The sequence below is a fragment of the Rhopalosiphum maidis genome, chromosome 3 (genome assembly GCF_003676215.2).
Source record: "Rhopalosiphum maidis isolate BTI-1 chromosome 3, ASM367621v3, whole genome shotgun sequence".
In the NCBI taxonomy this organism is placed as follows: domain Eukaryota; kingdom Metazoa; phylum Arthropoda; class Insecta; order Hemiptera; family Aphididae; genus Rhopalosiphum; species Rhopalosiphum maidis.
Genome location: NC_040879.1, coordinates 16,452,791 through 16,461,695, shown reverse-complemented (window position 1 = coordinate 16,461,695; position 8,905 = coordinate 16,452,791).

The following is an 8,905-nucleotide window of genomic DNA, read 5'->3' as shown; positions in this document are numbered from 1 at the left end:
TAATCATGAAGAAATAAAGAAATTATACATTATATCAAATGATAAAACCTGAAAGATAAACCAACCGATTTCAAATAGTACAAACACGACTAACTAATGAATTCCTTATGACCAAAGAACAACCTCCTCAATGCTGTACATTTTGCGAAGTTAGCCTTTCGATATACACTAAGGTACTAACCGAGTGCCGCCATTACAAAACCGAAAAATAAAGCATGACATATCAGACTACCCATCCAAGTCCGGACTCAAAGAAAAATTAAATAATTTTAAGATGTTATATGAAAATCTTCATCCTAATATCTAAAACAAAAAAATGCATAATTTAATATTATACTTTTTCTTTTTATTATTTATCTTCCTCGTAATATTTCCTCACAACTACAGCAAAACTAGTAGGTATTGTAAATATTTAAGCAAACACTGCCACAAACCAAATTGCAACTTAAAGCCGTCAAAGTTTCGAAATCAAAAAAAATAAAGAAGGTATACCTTCTTTATTTTTATATAATTATATATTTTATAACTTAAAAAATATTTACAAAAGTTTTGAGCGATATTTTACATATCGTTATTATATTTTCTCATTTAAATACAACAAAATTAACTCTAATACAAACTTAATAAACTATGTGCTGTTTAAAAATATATTGAATGCGCGTCAAATTACGTTTTTCTTTCATTTTAAAATGATGATTAATCAGTATTCAGTATTTATTGATTTTATGTTAATTTATGTAGATTGTAGATTTACTTACTGTCGAATAGTGGTTTACCACTTTTAATAAAAGTTGAAAAAGTCTTTTCAAAATAATCTGAAAAAAAAAAAACAAAAACAAAACAATTAAGAAAAAACAAGAATTTTTACAAAAATCCAATTTTTGATAAACCAATTTAGTTTTTTTTTTTGTGTAATTTTATAAGCGAGTAACCACAGATACTTGCTTGAAACTTTCACCAAATGTTAATATTGTCATTTTCTGTTTGTGATAACATTTTTAAGATATTTCTACTTTATTGTTTTAATCTTTTTGATCTATTAAATGCATAAGAAATTTCATTTTTTTTTCAGTTTGAGAGGGCCTGGTGAAATTTTCGACTTGACACCTAATGTACCTACATATATAACATAGTATAGTGCTCATTTGGTCAGCATTTTTTTAAAAAAAATTGATCTATTATTGTGAGTGCTAGATATTTCACAAAGGACAAAGCACACGCCTTTAATATGTAAACAATAACAATAGTCATTGTACGTTGGCGACTAACGAAGACAATGCGATTGAACATTTACTTACATTAATCAAATTATAACTATAAAAATAATTTATTTCACGTTCATAGACATTTTTTACTAATATATTTGAGCTAAAATCCGAAGAAGAGAACAACGATCTCAAATAGTAATTTGTATACGAAAAAATAAAATAAAAATGAATAATAATAATTAACCATCATATAAAGGTATTGTAGCATAATAATAATGTGTAGCCTCTGCCTTCGCGACACTCGGAGCCCGAAGAATTTTGTTATAAATCAAAACGTTTTATGTATATACAGACGAAACTGTAGTACAAACGGTCCCTCGTTTCACGCAGATTTATATTTGTTTTTCAAAATGTACAAGTTATACCTACTCGATTTCGTATTTCATGTGCGTCTCGGACAATAATCCGCATCCCCCCTCCCACCACGCCGTGTTCGGTCTGTTTGTAATCGTATATAGGTATGTACATTATTTTTCTGTTTTCAAAAATTATGACGTCGTTTCCTCGTCATCCGGTTTAATTAGCTTTCACCCCGCCGAGTCGTTTCACGCCTATATAGTGTACCTATACAATGTAATACATATAATAATATATCATAATGTTTACGCATTTCAAACAACGACGAGACCACATAATATAATATTATATTATAAAACCGTCTGAACCATCACCGCCCGCCATCGCAATGTAATTATATGCACGTAACACGTGCAAAGATAACCTTTTTTTTTTCACTTACCTACACACAGTAACGTTTTATTAACATCGGAGCATTTTTCATATTATGTATACTCGGAGATTTCTGAAATGTGCAGCAGTCTATCGAATTCGTTTAAAAACTTCTCTCTCCGGGAGCTTGTAATATAATATAACATATTATAATAAGTGAATTATGACTTACGGCCGTCCGGCCTGCTGAAAGCGATTTTAGATGTCGGCGGCTGCCGCAAACCTATATACTATATAGTACATATATTTCAGAGGTTTTAAATGGCTGGGTCGATATCGAACATCACTTTTTGTGGCTCAACACGACAATACAGTCGATATTATTCGAATACGTGGAAATATAACTGAATGACTAGACATTTATGTTAGTATTTAATTTCTTTTTTGTTTTTGCATTCATATTTATTTTAAATGTATTGCTGTCAGTTATATGCATTTTTATATTGGAAATGTGTTCGATGGTTGTGGAGTGCAAATTATGTTTTAATAACGTTTTATTTGTAGCAAAAATAGATTTTATTTGCCCGGATAAGAAATCAAAATTACCCGACGAAAATTTTAAATTATTTGAATTTATAAATATTTGTATATTGAACTATATTACACAATTTATAGCCTAAAACTTACGTCGAATAATGGTTTCTTATCGGATTTTTGAAATAACTTTTGAAACTTTTATCGCATAGATACCGTACGGCAGAAGTTCCTACACCGAGTGCTGTTATAGTAAGAATTGAGTGCTCCAACGTTCAAACTCTAAATTATTCTACTTTGCAAAAGCCGTAATTGACTACCGCACTACCGTAACGCGCGCTTACTGTGGTGAGGTTAGAAGAAAAATACCTGTAGTCTATATTTTATTTAAATAATATTTAATAATGAGATCACATTTGTAACTATTTTTTCAGTTTTGTTTTACTAAGAAACGAATTAGAAAACATTTAGCGCGATGGAGTAGTATAGCGGTTTGATAAAAAAAGTACAGGGAATAAGATTTTGAAAATGTGGAATGTTATTTCAGAAAATTATTTGTTTAGTTATTATTGTGGCTAGGATTTCTATGCAGTAAATAATTGTAAAATATGCATTTTATTTACCAAAATATGCAAAAACAATTTTTTTTTAATATTATTACACGCTATTATTAAATTATGTTTTTTTAAATTTGCAAATATGAACGACAAGCGATTATATCAAAGTTTTATATTAGCTGAAGCTGATTGCCACATTACAGTATCACACGATGTTGTTGGAGCATATTTAAATGACGTGATTTATCCCGGATTTAAAGTATGCGTGGGTACCTGATATTAACATTTTTTTCTTCCGTTTTATAATCACCGTTTATAATATGTTACACGTTTTCAAAAATTTTTTCAATCCCTTATTCTTGTTTAGTATTAATTTTATTTTATTTTAAATAAGTAATACGTATATTTCCGACAATTCGACAAATAAACCATTAGTTATAGACGTCTATTAAATAAATACCAGTTAAAATCAACAAGATACTCAACAATTTATTTATATATATATATGTAAGTATATGCATTATGTTCAAAATATACAACAACAAATAATTGTACTGTTTAATCAAGAACAAGCCAAATGCGTGGACATGACTGACAACCGATCAATTTGAACTTATGGAGAAAACACGCAAACGCATAGAAATCCTAGCCCTAGTTGTTGCAGACTTCAGAGATAGTAAGCATTGGCTCCGTATTGTGTCCGGCGCGTATAGGCGCGTTTTGTCGGTTTTCCGTTGGACTCGTTCTCGCGAACGAATGTTTTCGGAAATGTGAATGTCATCGGTGGTATACGCGTACGACGTGTCCGCCCGCGGTAGAGCCGCCAGTAGAGACTATCCCCTCGCCGTGGGCTCGGCCGGGCGGCGGCGGGCGGACTGCTACCCGTGTTCGCGGCCGCCGTCCGGCACGAAGAACGCGTTATACAATAGTATTGTTGTTGTGTTATTGCACGCGACCGCAACAGACACGGACACGGTTTCGGCCGCCGCTACCGAATCGCCGTAAACACGTCACGGCCGAGCCCGGAAAACGACCGTCGTCGCGGTGGGGCATAGGCCGGGCGACTTGGTCGGATCGCGAGAACAACGACACATAATAATAACAGTATTATACGCGACGGACGGACGACAGACGTATAACAACAATGACAACGACAATAACGCACGCGCGTAACTCGCAATAATAATAATAATAATAATAATAATCATAACAATATATAATAACGACGTGCCGGTTTCCGAGAAAAACCATACGAGCGCAAATATAATAATATTATTATTATTATTATTATTGTTGTTGTACGGCGGCGGCGGCAGCAAATCACACGTACCTACAGCAATATTAACATTATGTCGAGCTGTTATTATTGCTACTGCCTACTCCCGATGGCCGCCGCCACCGTCGCTGGGCGGGAGCAGGTCGCGCGCGGTCCGGACCGTCGAGTGGCGGCAGCGGTCGGGTTCGCGTCGCGAGGGGATCTGTGTACGCCGCCGCCGCCGCAGGTTTTTATCGTCGCGTTACTCTCACACGCACGCGCGCACGTCCGTAAATCACGTTTTATTTTCGCATTGTTTTACGAACGGCCGCCGCCGCCGCGTTATCGCACGCACCGCACCGCACGTTATATGGCTATGCGCGACAATAATAGCAATAACAATAATTACACTATTATAACGACAATATATGCGTGCCGGCGGCGGTGGTGCCGAAGGATATCTTAAAACGTTTTGTTTTTTATTTTCCGCGTCACATTCGCGAGATCCAATTTAAATACGTCACGGTGTATCGAGTTTACAGCGCGCAGTGCTGTAGTGTCGCAGCACCGCGGGGCCGCGCAGTAGGTACGCGCGCAATGCACACCGCCAACCATTACCATCGTGTCTCGCCGGTGTCGTAGGTACGCGCCTCGCGGGAGTGCCGTCGCCGTCGGCGTAGGAGTGGAGGACGCGGCGTGTTCTACGATGCAGTATATTTATGCTCGTGCGTTCGCGGTGGTGTTCTATTTGATTATGACGCGTAGGAAGAAAAAATGTACAGATTTATAGGGATAGAATAGCCCGTTCCGGTGGTTCCCAATTGGGGGTCCGCGTAACCGTGCAGTGCCGAAGTTAGATTTCTATTTTATTTCGGCGAAATCATTAAACGCGTAGTGGTTTGAAATTCCAGGTATCATAAACAAATAGATAGATAAATAGACTCGATTATCGCGAAAAAGGTCGACAATTAATGATACGACTAATCGATCAATGGATATCCGTTCAAAATGATCAAAAGCGACTGGCCGCGAAAGCTTTAAGATATTCGATCCCCTTTTGCACAACATATAAATGTGAACGAGCTTTTTCTCCCTACTACTACACGAAAAACAAATACCGTACGACACTTAATATCGATGCTGATTCGAGACTTAAAATATCAAGCATGCAGCCAAACTTGGACGAGATGATGAACAAAAGAGAAAGGTTTCACTCGTCTCATAAAGTTCGAAAATCGATGCAATAACCAATTTATCTCATAATTAAGGTACACCAGCATTTGTTTTCCCTGACCATCTCCCACGTAATATAGGGATAAAGATACTCCGTACTTCCACGATTACGACTCTCTAGTTCAGTTTAGGGCAAAAGCACCTATTATACATTTTATAGGGAAGATACGGAATGAATTTCTCGTGCTCCAACGTGGCGTCACTACTATATTATTTGCTGTATTTATTTTACATACACTATCACTATTAATTACTTTAAACACCTACGAAATATCAGCAAATCACTGTCGTGCGACATTGAATGTTTTGATTCGATTTTTTCACATCTGTGTACCAAGGATAACATCAGTTCAGCCAATTGCACCCGATATGTGAAAATTATCACGCTTATTCTTATTACAAAGATTGTAATAAGATGGCTGTCGAGACACTTGTGCTCCGATGTCCTGGACAATACAACACGGGTACTACGACGAGGAACACTACACACGCGTATAGATATTTTTAGTTTTATTCAGTTGACAAGTAGTTGTCGACCAGTGGCATTACTTATTAAATGCTGGTATGCATGGAAATTTGTTAATTTAATGGTTCGATAAAGTGTTATTGACCAATCACGGGCTACTAAAATATGTTTAAGGGACTATTAGCTCATTATTGATTCATTAAACTGTTCAGTGATGGTTTAAACGATCCGGAAATAGTGTATATCATTTATCGAATTCATAATTCCGGTGATAATTGTATAAGTAACACTGGTATTAGCTTATAACTGTATATTATAAACCTTTCCAATTATTCCGGATTAATTATTTATCATTCACTAAATTATAATAAAAATCAAAAAACACTTACTTTTTTTTTTTTACTACAATATTTATGGCTTATTTTTAACACGTTTTTTGTTTAATTATTTTAGCACATGTTTTCTTAACTCTTGACCAATTATTTTAATTTCATAAAATAAAAAGTTATTATTAAATTTGTTAGCATGTCATCTTTAATGAACATAGTGTTTGATTTAGTGTTCACGATTCGCATAAATTTCTCGTGGAAAGTATTATATTCATGGTCATTTGGGTTAACAGTCAATAGGCGTACTTTTATTATAGGACAGTACCTACTATTTGTATTTCCTAGCGTTCTTCATAATGTTCAATAATCAATTATATTCATTTTTGTTGTAATATTACAGAGTAATACTTATATTAGTATATTTTTTATTTTATTTTATTATTTAGTTTTGCTTATACATTTTTGATAAAAATTGAATTATGATTCAACCTTCGTTGTTTAATTAACTCAAGTTAATTATTTTCCATATCTTTACATAATATCAACACGAAATAATATTATAAATTTTACTAGTATCTAACCATTAATCAGCAGTTAGTGATTGTGGTTGATTCATGTTATATGTGTGCTAAATTTCAATTCAATGATATATCATTATATACATGAAAAAAGATTCTGACCGGCCAGCCTATTTCACCAAGTATATTTCACGATATGATGTACTTGTGTAGATTTTATAATTATGGGTTAACCATGCGTGTAGGATTTTGACCTTTATAAAGGACCAACTAGATCCAATTTACTACCCAAAACCATTATCAAAGTTAACATTTTTTGATTACTTGTTGTGTGTACAGATACAAAAAAAAAAATACCATTTTTGTAAAATCAATACATTCATCGATTTGCTCAAAATCTAATTAAAACTAAGTCCATGACAGTTTAAAATAAACAAAGATTGGTAATTTTTTTAAATACTATAGCTCTTTTTCTCGATCAACGTATTCAACATTCTTAATTATTTATTACAAAGTTAAAAAAATCCAGGACATCAACTTAATCAGTGGCGTATCCAGGATTTTTTTTGTTTTGAAGGGTGTGGGATAGAATCGATTACATATCGCAAAGAAAAAAAACCACAATAACTACAAAACTAGTGTTTAAAAAACTATATTTAAAATTTTAAAACAATAGGTACATTATTATTTTAAATATAAAAATTTGCCATATTATTAGTAGTAATGATAATTTATTACTATATTAATATTTAGGCCAGATTATTTCATAATGATATAAAATGTTCTTGAATTTATAAATCTATCATTCGAAATAATTTTGTTTAAATTGCTATCTGTGTTAGTTACAAGTTAGTGGATAATTGTTATCCTAACCTAAACTTAAGATTTGAATGTTCATTATATGAAAACATATTGTACTAATACTATACTAATTAAAAAAAAGAAAGATAAAACAACTACCACTAATAATTTATTACTTTAACGTTTTCATCAATTCATAATGTAATTCAATCGAATAATAATTTAAACATTGCTCATGGTCATAATATTATCATACCCATCATAAATACACTTAAATAACAGTTTTTAGATTCACCAATATGTAAGTACAAAATAATAATTAATAAAATAAAATCTAAGTTGTGACTTTTACCTACATATTTTAAATTCCACACAGTTAAAACCCGTTTAGTTTTTATCAATTTTACCTCACAAGTTGCAAGTGAAATGATCAGTGAATGTAAATAAAAAATGTAACGTTCAATTATGTTTCGCCGTATTATAATAATTGATTTATTCAATCTTCTCCGCGAACAAGTCCCAGAACAACCCATAAATAGAGTAGTATGTATGTTAATTTCTTTTTCAAATCAACATACGTTATTTTGCAACGAACAGAGTGCATAGATACTACCTACTGCGACAGTCCACTTATAAACTGTCATTTCGATAATAACGACATATTTTTCACATTATACAGACCGCGTATTTCGCTGTATCACACAATATATAATATGACAGGTGTATAAATTATTATTATACATAATAATACTAGTACATAATTATATAATCGCGTCGTATTAAACGAATGAATAAATATACATTTTACAGGTAAGTAGTTGATAAAAGTATGTATTAAACATGTACTAGCATATAGTAATATTGTAGTACAACGTTGTAAACGGTATTTAAATGAGAACGACGCCGCATTTTATAATATAGATACAGTTCGTTTAAATTATGTGAAATAATCGGAATTGACGGTACCTATATCTTGGGCATTAGTCCATCACGCTCGTATAATAGTATGCCGTTCGAATAATGTTTTATGATAATATAACTTGTATAGATATATATTTTTCATACTGCGAACAAGTCTAAGACTGTAAAAACACAGGCTGCATCCCCCATACCAGCATATTATATTATCTAATTTTATCAAAATTTGAACTAGAAATGTTTACAAAAAAAAAATTGTTGCATAAACGTTTTGATATTTTTAAATTTCTAAGAGTACAAATTACATTTACATGGGATCTTGTATTTAATTCTATAGCTTTTTTTCTGTTGAACTTC